Raw genomic sequence first — 12,562 nt, 5'->3', positions numbered from 1 at the left:
AAAAAAAAAAAAAAAAAAAAAAAAAAAAAAAAAAAAGAATGAAAGAATGTTCCCGGAATGGAGAAGTCTGGGACAAAAAAGAAGGTAAAATGAATCCAAGAGGTTCCTTTAATATAATACCTTTGAAATAATCTTAGCTCTATTATATAATATAGCTGCTTTTCTATAACTCTGTCTTCTTCTTGCTCCCAGCACAAAACTTGTAAGAGAGAAGTCATGAAATAAGCTACCACAAACAGGACAGATTTAATACGTTGCCCAGATGGAGAAATAAAAATATTCCATTAGAGCAATAAGAGCAGGAATTTCTGTTGCTGAAGCATGAAGAGGATTATGTTCTTTGAAATCAGGATGTTGACTTCTGACCCCTATTTCAATAATGACAAACCTCACTACTGTGGATTTAATGATAACAACATGAATGGTAACCAAGTGAATTCAATAATTAAACAATTCATTGTTTAGGCTGAATAATGATTTGGCTGTGAGTGTCACTTCTAAGTTTAATTTCATTGGATAAACATGTTACGCTAGCTCTGTGTTGTCAGGTACCTGAAGCTAAAAGCTCTCATATTTGGGTAGCTAGGGCTGATACACCAAACAGTCATGTGCCAGGACTTTTCAGTGATTTAGTAACTGTCTTCTGTATGTCATCTAATTTGAGGAACAGACCAAAAATCATCACTTTCTCTAATTCAGATAAACCTGCATTAATACATTCAGTACAAGTTTTACATCTTCATGAGTGAAACCTACTGCTATGATTCTATGATACTGCTTTTCTATATATTGAAAGTTTTTCTTTTTTTCTTAATATGACCTTCAATTCAGAATATACTTTAAACAGATGAATATGTGCATCCATATGTAATTCCATTGTTTTGTGAATTATTTCCTAAATAATCAAGGAAAGCTTAGGTAAAAATGAAAAAGAGAATAAGCATATTACAGTTTTTCCTCAGAAAAGCCTTTCACTCTCCAATGGCTAAAGTTCAGGGATTTCTTAAGCCAGTGGCATTATCTTTTCTTTAAAAGTCTTCACTGGATTTTGCACTCAGAAAGGTTTAGAATGCAAAGCACGAAGATTAGGCTTTGGAAAAAGAAGGTTGAAGTTAAGACTGATTTTTTTTTTCTTATTTTCAGTATCCTGAAAATCATCACAGTGATTAAAACTATCTTACACTGAAACTATTCTCCTAACAATATATATATATATGTGTGTGTTCTCTCTATAAATAATCATATGTTTGTTGACTTAAGGAATGTAAGAATATTGTTCAAGGTAAAGGTCATGAGATTGTAATGCTGTATGAACATTTCTTACCATCCCAATCCRTATCATCCATATCTTTACTTCAGCTATAAAGTCAGATTTTGTTGCTGACTATATACTACCAGTCAAGGAGGGAAAAGATAAAAATTTTGTAAGGCAGAAGTTACAACCAGAAACAATTACAACAAGTGTAACCATTTGTAATAACTCAAACAATTCTAAGATAAGATGAGCTATTCAGAAAACAGGGAAATTGGCTAGTGGAGTCAATGGAAGTTTTGACATGGCTCCCAAAACTACTTTTGTCCTCCCTGTTTTCGTTGTGTACCAGATTTATCTGTATTAAAAAGACACGTTTTCTCTGTACAGAAATCRTAACAGTACCCGGAGTTATGTCCATACAGGAACCGATTTGCTTGGACAGGTAGAGATACCATTCATTTCTATCTATTTCTGCAAAAAATGAATAGAGCGTTGTGAACATGGGGAAAAAACACTACCAAGCATACCAATACAACATCCTTCTTACTCTCATTCTAGTGGCATTCAATCAGTTAAGTTCCACTTTTTAATTTGCTTATCAAGACTATATAATGCTGAATGCTGAGAGAGCGAAGAATCGCAGCATCTTTTTTTGATTTATGGATTGATGTCTCTTAATAAGCATTACTTCATTTTTGTACAATATCGGTTCACTTCATCTGACTCATGGGAGAAAACTACTGTTAAACAAATTTGTTGCCATAAAACAGATATATATACAAAAATGGAGGAAGATCCAAAACAGAAGTGYTACTGAAATTTTTGATCAGTGCTGATTACATGACAATTACTTCAACTTGTTTTGTATAAACTGTACATCCTTTAGTCATTTRGTATTTCAGGATGAAAAGCACAGGTAAAAAGATGGTGCTGCAAAATGTCTGCCAATGTTAAGGCAGCAAAATTTTATCTTCTCAAATGATATTAAAAAGCAGAAGAATTGATCAGTGGTAATATTAAAAAGACAGCTTTGCTCATCTTGAAAAAAATATTAGCATAAACTAAAATATAGAATGTATTCAAACATAATTCAGACAGTGATATGCAGCCAGCAGCAGGAATGAATGATGTTTTCAATATAGATATTGTGCTTTTTTAAGTAACTAGAAATCATAAGAGTGTGGTTCCTTAGTATCAGTTCTCCSGGGAATTTTTTTTTCCCCCACAAGGGATAGATTTCACTAGATTTTCTTTTCTTTTGAAAAATGATGTTCAAGTCTAACAATACACTTCCTGTCTTCTTCCAGCAGCAAGCTTCAAGTTCTCCCAGCTATGGAGTTATAGACAGTACCTATAATAGACAGGACCCATCTTTCCCAATCCCTGTGTGAATACAATTATCCAGATTTAGAAATCAGTGTGGACACTCCATAATTAAGCAGTTGTAATGGAGACTAGCACTTAGAAAATGGGCAAGCATGAAAGACTGCTTTTTCATTCTGAACACTATCCAAATTCCTGGTGATGGTGCAGTATCAGGCCTCCAGATRTGTCCGTGAGTGATCTGTCTTTTTAGTCCCATCTTTGTAACTAGCAAATTTATGTGAAACCTCGGGGAGGAACATTTTAGCACCATTTATGTCATAGCTAATTACGATTTCATTGGCATCTTTGTCTGTAAGAATGCTGTAAGCCTAGGAAGAATTAAGGCTCGTTGTTCTTCACCTATGCTACGGAGTTGTTGAAAGAATGGCCAGCTGGGGAAAAAAAAAAAAAAAGATTGTTTCAGATGCAATAAWCTTCAGTAATGGAGACTTTTTTCCCATGAGGGCTTAGTTTATCTTTTATCTTCTTAATTTTCTTTTTTTCTTAATAATTAGGAAGTTTGAATTGCTTGGGTAATCTCAGMACCTAATGATGTATAGCATAGTGTACTCAGTTTAGTGCTGATGATCTAAATGTCAAATGTTTTTAAATTTCACTAATCTTAAAGAATAAGCAGAAGGAAAGGTAGGTACATGTAATGAAATAGATATATATCAGCAGTATCTATTTTGACCATATGGTGGGGTATTTGAGGAGCGCTATTTTTGTCTCCAATCTCATTAAGTGARATGGCTAAAAACAAAGCCAACACACCAACATATGGGCTCTAATTTCATGCACRTAAGTGTAGAGGCACATTTTTGTCTGTAAATAAGGTGTTCAGTGGAGGAAATCTTCAACTCTAATACTAAATGGCTTGATGATCCCACCCTCTGTTGTATATCTGATTTTTACTGAAAAAGAGGCAAAGATAAATCAGATGCCACCTCCAACACAGGATAACATATGCATAACTGCTGGTGAGGGACCTGTACTCTGCATCTTGAGGGCAGTATCTTGTCAGACTATTGCTAACTTACCTCATTGCATTTCTGTGATACTGTAGCCTCATTTGTATGTCCATACACAACTGATAATGGTAATTGCAGCTCTTGAAACACTCTCTTAGTGTATAGTTTGCAAGAAATTAATGCTTGTAAAGATCCTTCAACAAGATGAACTGTAAGAAAAGAAACTACTGAAGCACTACTGTTAAATTTGTTACTTGCTTAGCCAGAGTTCTTTTTGTGTGGCATTAATAAACCAGTTGATACTATTTTATAAAAAAGAACATATCTTATTTCTTTTTGCAGAATGTTTTATATTACATATACCTGCAAAACTAAATAATGAGCAAAATAACCAAGTCYCCATCATCTTCATCTAGGTAGTGTATTGGGTTTGCGCCAACTTTCAGCTTTACATAAAAAAGAACAGCACTAATACCTTGATCTTCCTGTATTCTCCTTGCACTGAATTTGAGGATTGACTTTAATGCCATGAAATTACCAATGGCTTCAACAACAGAAAGATCAYACTTAGTTTATGGTAGAGTTTCTAATGTCATCACGTAAGAGTACTTCACAGAAAATATGAGCAACTTACTACAAGTAAAATGAATACAACCATCAGTTTCAGTCTGGCCTCAGGATGATGCGTTCTMTACACTAGGAATATATCCATTGCTAATATTGCAGTGTGGAAGAGTGGCCACACAAGAGGCTCAATTCCACATAAGAGGAATTGAGAGAGCAGCTGTGTGCAGTTTAATATAGAAATATGTTTGAGCTAATTGGGATGATGCAATTTGAGGGAATACTTCTGCTCAATGTTTAGATTTTGCCTGAAGAAGTTCTTAAAGGGATCAAAGTAGCAGGAAGATGGTGGCTTGTCTAAAATGTCCTTCCTTGAAACATTTTCTGAAGAGACATTTTACTTAGAAGGGTTTTGTCAAGAGAATCAATCTTCAAAAACATTTTACTGAACACCTCTTACAGAAGATATTTTATTAATAACAATTATTATTGAAATTTTTTCTCTAAGTAGAAATGCTTATATATRGCATTATTTTTTAAAAGATATTTTTAAGATATAAGCTATTTTTTGTCTCTTAAGAGACAAGCAAACATACTCATATAGATAGGCTTGAAGATCACCAGATTTCCTGTTGGGAATAGGGTTTGTGSCAGGGGGTTAACTGGATCACTAAGAAACATATTTTGATGCCTAGTGCTAGGAATGGGTTTAACAGTGATTTACAGAACTGTTTCAAATATAATTTGTTGTTTCTACCTTATCACTGGCTCTTCTCTGGTCATGTTTATCTTCGTTTGTATATTGGTTGCATCAATGTGTGTTTTGTTTAGCGTAGCCACAGTGAAGGGATTATTTTGTATTATTTGAGAGAGAAACTCACAAAAAAAATAGAAACTTGTGTTAAAAAGGCCACAAAGTGGAAGATTAATATTTTACTAGAAAATGCAATGAAAACATGCAATGTGAATCTAGACTCAGACCATAATGTGTATACAAGTTTAAGAGGTGAATGTTCAAATAATCGGTGTTTTGGCAGAAAATTCTAGGGTTATAAGCACTGTTCTTATTTCATTTCTAATAGAATTATAGTGACAAGTTCTGTGAACAGAAGAAAGCTGAAGAGATTTGTGAGGCACTTGGGCAGCAGTACGTTATGTGATGTGCAGTACCAGTTCTGGGAGGCAGTAGTAGCGATAATCTGTAAGCAAGACAGTTAAAATATCCCAAGTTATCATCCAATATAAGGTTTTCTGCTATGAGACTGTAGAGCTTATTTGGAGAGGTTCTCATTCAGTCACTACTTCCACTGGCTTGTGAGCAATTTTTCAGACTAATGTGTTCAGAAACTGTAGGCAGCCCATTTAATAACCAGTACTTTGGGCTTGACTGTAGTTCCAAATTTAAGAGAGAACATACTAGGAGAAAATAATAGAAGTACAATAAAGTAGTTAAAAAGAAAATATGCAGGCTAGAAAAAAGTAAAACATAAAGCTTTAAGGAAAACAAATTTTCTTGTAGTCAGTGGTGTCAGGAAATCATGCTGCCCAAACAGGTTGCTGTTAGCTGCTGGAAAAGATTAGGATATATAGGCCTAGGTATACAGGTCCTTAGTAAGACAAATCATCCATTAAATTTTTCTTGAATTAAGACTTCTAATTGTAATAATTCGTTTAATATTTCATACATAAGCAACACAGCAGTAGAGTTAAATATTTTTACAAGTATAGAACTATACCAAACTTTTTTTTTTTTTTTCATTTAAATGTGATTTTCATTAAAAGATGCCTGGAAGCTGAAACCAGTTCTTGTTTTGTTTGAATCATTGCTTCCTCAAACATGACCACAAATTTTCATAGCCTTTTAGCATTGATGACTAGGTAGGTCAAAGTAATCTTTATTCTATGAAATATTGCATCATTGGGWAATAATTATATTTGAAACTTAGTTACAAGGCAATTAGTTTACCTAACTATGAAAGCTAGAATCTAGAATTAAATACGTGTTAGAGAGTATGTCTTTAGACTTCTGTTTCACTCAAGGACTTGGAGAAAAAATAGAGAAGCAAGTCCTTCATTCAAGTGCCAACCTGGAATTTAGATGCTTATGTTCTTTCATTTTAAACATTTAGGGGGGAAAAAAACACTGCTTTTTCTTAAAACGTCCATCAGTGAAGAGGTCCAGTTAGCATTAAAGAAGAACTGTACTGGTAAAATTGAAGCAGTTATCAATATGGCAATAATAGCAGGCATTATCTAAGATAATTTGGATCTAAGTGCCAGGTCCAAATGTATTAGTAAGAAGATGTCTCCATTATTTAGGTGATGTTGTAGAAAATAATGAAAAGACGAGCAAAATAGAAGTACTTACATGTCAAAACTGATGAATCAAAGCTTGAAGACTTGTTATGAACGTGACTGTGAGTCTCTTTAAACTGGTAGTTACTTAGATGCTACAAGAAATTATGACATTAAGAGTTCAGTATGAATAAACTGTGTGTAATTCATCGTGATATCTCACAAGACAGTATGAGATAGTTTACCTCAGTGAAAGGTGACTGACCTACCTCTTTGTCATGGACTGTTATTAGTAAAGAGTATACGAAGGGATGGTTTTAGACAGCTGCTGACCTATGACAACTTACTATGCTGGGTATCTTTTTTCATCARTTGTCAAGAACACTGATACTGCTACCTGTGTAAAGATACAAAAGAGACATTCTGTAACATTAAGTTTTATACTCTGAATCGACAAGGCAACTGAGGAAGTATTATTATCTATAATCTACAGATGAAAAATGTTGAGGTAAACAAACTAAGATTCCGGAGAACATTTGTGGCATAACTGGTGTCAGGGTATGTAGAATGGGTTCGGCACCCCCAAATGAGTTCAGCRTGACCAAATTGGCCAGAGAGCATCAGACTGGACTAGCCTGCAAGCCAGCAAGCAGGAGGCCTATATAACAGGAAAAGGAGTTCAGGATTGGAGCAGGGATATCAGACAGAAGGAGAGAATGCACTAATATTCAGGCAATCGACAAATGTGTGTGTGCTTGTGAGCTAGAGTGAGAGCATGTGYGCTTTCACTAGTGAACTTCAATCTCAACCAGCCCAAGAGGAGGAAGAGGACCCAGCTCTCTTCACTTATGTTTTACGTGAGTTCTGATACTGCTATATGTGGCAGTTAAATGTGTGAAGGCAAATGCCATGTCTGCAGCAGCCTGTGTAGGTGGCAGTGTTAGTGTCCTCAGTGTGTGTACGTCTGTGTGTCTGCATCTGTGTCTGTTTCTGGGATACATGGTCTGCCTCACTACTGGCTGAACCTGGGGTGCATCTGTGTCCATTGACCTGCGACCCAAAGATCTCCATGTCTCCAAAAACAYGCCACGAGGAGGAGGGAGTAGGGGCAGGATGCATCCCCGGCTCCCAGAGCCCCCCTGGAACCCTGTGCTGTGTAACATCCCTCTACAACTGGCACACTGTCCTCTTTAATATTATCAAAACCTGAGACATTTAGAAAATTTCAGAAAGTCTTGCTAATAAAAATCAGGGTATGTGTTATTACTGTGTTCTATTATCTGGTACATATTGCTGTTGTGAATGTAATTTTTCTTCTTAATGTATCTACTATGAAGAGAGATACAATTTATTGAAAAGCTAGACAAAATTTATCAATAGCAAATGAACTTTTCAGGAAGATGGATAAGRCCTTATAGATAATCAGAGAGTTCTCTTCCAGACTTTCTCAGACTGAATGAGAAATCAGAAGCTCATCTATGACACATTTTTAATGAGTTTCACACACCATTATTTTAACTTGAGGTCAGCCCCCACCCAAGAATGTCTATGTAAAGCATATAAGATACATTTTATATAGAAATATAAATACACAATTATTATAGTGTATTATCTACAACAATATAAATGCTATAAATATACAAATTCTATAATATTGCTATGTTTTATTATACTGTAATGACAATATAAGTATTGCAATATTTAACGTGTATTAAATACATAGGGTAAGTCAAAATAGTTCTGTAAGTCTCATCTCTGATGTATATTCTTCTGAGTTAGAGTGGAATACATATTACTAACTTAAGCCAATCATTAAATAAAGCCCCCCAAAAAACTGTTTCTAACCTTTTAAGGTAAACATTTCATTAGTTTAAAAAAATTACACTAGTTGTTAAAGAATTTTCCAAAGTGTATTCTAATTTTACATTAGTCACTCCTCAAAATTATTTGAAAAATAAAGTCTTTAAGGGAGTGAATGTAACACAACTAACACGTTTCTTTCCAATTTGAATTTTTCAGATAATCTATTTCATATAACAAATAGAAAAATCACAGTGAATACCTGTTTAAAAATATAAAATGATATATTTAGTAATAATTTATTTAAAGATAGAAGATATCATTAGATCATCAGGTCTAACTATATATCATAGGACCTGAAATTTCACCTACTTAGTCCTTCTTCTACTCTGGATAAATTGTAGAGTACAACAATGTGGCCATACAGCCACATTTTTATTTGGAATATTTGTGGGAGAATGAGCTCGGTGAGTGGTGACTTTAGAAAATACATCCAAACATAATGGAGTAAAATTACTTCTCAGTGCTTTTCGTATAGTAATATAAAGTCAATATACTGATCTGGAAGAATTTATTTGTGTGGCAATCTCCTGCACTACAGTTTTCACTGAGCCCAACAACAGCTTGAATAACCCACTGTTGACAGATGCAATAACTTTATAGCAGCAATGGTTTCTGAGAAGCAACAAGCGCTGTTTGAGCACAGAGCTCTGCTAGATTACATAGATAAGRAACAAGTGTTTACTCACATATATTTTGCTTACGCATCTTTGATTAGCTGGGAGCAAGCTAATTTCTAGTAAGGGCTAGAGAAGTACCTTAGTCTCTGTACAGGAGGGATCCTGTTCTGTCTCTTACCCTTACAGGCACCACAGGAATCAAGATATTCTCATCACATTTAGTGGGTTCTAAATACAGACTTTACTATGTGACCCAGTGCAAGAGTTAAGCCTCAAGTTTCACATATGCCTGGTTGGAATAGCATGATTCCATTTTCRCTTTCCTCTTCCCTTTATCTCCTTTGTCATACTTCAAACTCTGATTCTGATCAAAGTGTGTCTTCTTGTCATAATGCTTTTGCTTTTGTTCCTGCAGATCCATAAGAAGTGAATAGCATGGATTTGAGAAGGATGATCAAAATTATCCTGTGTTCTCTGTTTTTTATCTTCTCTGGCAAATGGATATATAAAAAAAACTAATACCAAAAGTCTGCAGTCTTTAAGCTGAAAATCTGATTGTATATAAACTCTGGATTTTGAGTTGCCACAATAGCATGAGAGGAACCAAATAATTTAAAAAGTATGCATATTATTAAGATTTATTTAAAATAAGTATCCAGCCCTTTGATTTTGAAGTATCACTTGTCAAAAGAGAAAACTGTGATAACACAAATTATTTATAATTTTAACTAAAAAAATAAATTTGTATTGAAAAACCTAAATTGAAGGTTAGGGAAGCTCTTCCCAAACGTAAGGTGTGTTTCAGAAGTGATCTGACTTCATGTTGAAATAAGATTCAAATATGTACCAGCCCTCCTCCTTGAGCACAGGATTGCACAGGATTATGGGTGTGCARCCATGACCTTTGGTACCTAAATCAGCAAGGTAAGAGAGTATGTAGTGTATGCTTTACATAAAACACACTAATCACTTCAGCTCATGTGTAAGTTTGACCTTAGACTTCCTGTAGATTTCTGTACTGCAAAGTAAAGAAAAGTTCCTAACCAGGGCCACCACTCAAACGAGGCTACCCATACTTGAGAGAAGAATGCTGTCAGCATTTGAAGAGGCTGAGTTCCTGCTGGGAAACTAGWGAAGACTCTGTAGCCAGTTTTAGGCATGTATATTCTCTGGAATATTGGATTTATGTAGTGAAATGTGTAGAAAGTGCTATCTGTCTTCCACCATTTTCTGAAGAGTGGTACAAGAGTAGAGCTTGTATGATTATAAAATTGTGATACTGAAGATCTTCACCTGACTGCTCATTTAAAAACTTCAGTTCCAGAGACATTAAAGTATAATCATCAGGTGTCCTAGCAAAATCAAGGTACTTCTGACTTTCATTCCAATATCTCCTACCTCTTGAGAAGATACTGGAACTACTAATCCTAGAAGATGGAAAACCAGAAGAAATAGCCCTATGAACAGGGACTGAAATTTAACTGTCCTGTAGATTGATTGATTGATTGATTGGTGTTGCTATCTAAGAAAAAGAATCCTATTCCTATTGTCACAATGCATCCTGCATTATTTACCGTACAATGATATAGCTTTGTCTGACTGTAGTGGACYGCTATCTATCCTGTACCTTTACAACCCGTAAATATAGCCCTATAGCCCTGTAATTCAGTACTGCTGTGTCAGTAAGAGGCCTCAGATTTTGTGCTAAGTTTGCAAGGCCTCAGGATGGCACCTTGTCAGCTTTGCTGTGTCAGAGCTTGTCGTGACGTGCCTGGAGCTTTGTTTTCACTTGATTTAGCTATAACAGCAATTTTCCTAATGACCAAATAGCAATGGCTGATTTGTTTTACTTCTACTTTCATACTTTTGTGAGCCATCATTTGTTGTCTACAGGGAACAACTTTTGTACAATCACAAAAATATTGAGTGGTCACATATTTATATTGAACAAATGTCCAGAGTTTTTATGTTTGCTTTTACAAGCAAAAATATACTACATGTATTTGATTGTGACATGCATTTAAATCATTTTTGAGTTGATGTAAAGTGCGATATTCTGATTCAATGAGTAGTATTCCCACAGGTGGCCCAACTAGCCATAGGTAGTTCAAGAATATGAATTCTGAATTGGCACGTCAATATGTCATTGGGTATTCCCATATATTTATGATAAAACAGGCCTGAAACAGATACATGAGAACATCAAACTAAACTGTCATACTCTAGAACTTAYGCAAAATGCTGAAGAATATAGTAAAAAAAATTTCAGTACACACTTACTGAATTTTATAATACCAAAATTTCAGATACTCTCACAGGGTTTTTCCGGAAAGTTTTGCATACGTTTACCACAGGAATATTCTTAAACTGATGACTCTAGTAAGTATTCCATTGATATGCATTTCTCTTATAATGAACCACCATTACAGAAAATGTAACAGTGAAGATGTGCAAAGAAAAGAAGAAAAAAAGTTATTTTTAAAATTTTAGGTAAAACTACTATAAGGAGTCCCCAATTCTGAATTGAAAAACGACGATTCAGGGACATTATTATATTTCAGAAAATGAAAAGTTTATAAAAGAATAACAATGACTTTTTAACAAAACAGGCACTGAAAAGTTAACTAATATTCATGATTTTTGGGATGCCATTTTTTTTTATTTTTATCCAGAAGAAATGTACTATTATTGGTTCTTCCTGGTATTTCAGGAAGACTGTTTTCTCCCACAGAATTAGATGAAAATACCTAATAAAAAGCCAGAAATCTCATGATGTTTCATGTAACAGAAACACAGACACAAGTGTGAATATCATAAGCTGCTTCAATGTCTTATAATTTTGAAATAACTCGAATTGCCCTAAAGCAAGGCATAAACCTTAATAAAGAATAAATCTTTATGACTGTTTCAATTGATTGCTTTTGAGCAGAGGAAAATGAGAAATCATTATGTGCACTAGTAGAAGCTTTCTTTTAAGTGGCAGTTCAGTTTAATTCATGTCACCTTACTCATAACAGCAATAACAAATAAAGAAACTGAGGATGGATTCCTAGGGATAATTAAGCAGTGTTGATCTTGGAAAAGTTGTCTTTTCAATGAAACACTGATTGCATTGTTCATAACAAAACTACCTCAGCATGACAGAACTAATTAGTGACCATCTGAACTTACTTAGCCAAACGAAAAAAGCAATTAAAAATGCCGTCATCACTGAATCTACCACTGAACAGCTGGTTATATTGATAAGCAATACAGCAAGTTAAAGCTACTTTGGAACACAATGGAACTTAATCTGCTTGCTAAGTAGTAATTAGAAAGCAAGAAGAGAATATGAGATTACTGTTGAGAAACTATTATTATGATGCAAACAACTTTCAAAATGCAGTTTGATTTTTTTTTTTCCGTGAATCATTTTCTAAATAAGGAGAGCAGGTGAAAATCCAAATTTCTCAAGGGTGGAACAACTAAAGCCTCTAGAAAGTTTTCACTGATTAGTTGTTTTGAGATTTGGGGATATTTGTGGGGTGTATGGTGTAATATAATGTGTCTTGTTTACCCTTTGCGGGGAGGATGACCACTGAAATAGACTGGAGCAATGAATTTGGATGTCCAGTGAATTAGTCAGTCACCTT

This window comes from Rhea americana, unplaced genomic scaffold (genome assembly GCF_003343005.1).
Source record: "Rhea americana isolate MKP2758 unplaced genomic scaffold, rheAme1 scaffold_8, whole genome shotgun sequence".
Lineage (NCBI taxonomy): Eukaryota > Metazoa > Chordata > Aves > Rheiformes > Rheidae > Rhea > Rhea americana.
This window is presented reverse-complemented; position numbering follows the sequence as displayed.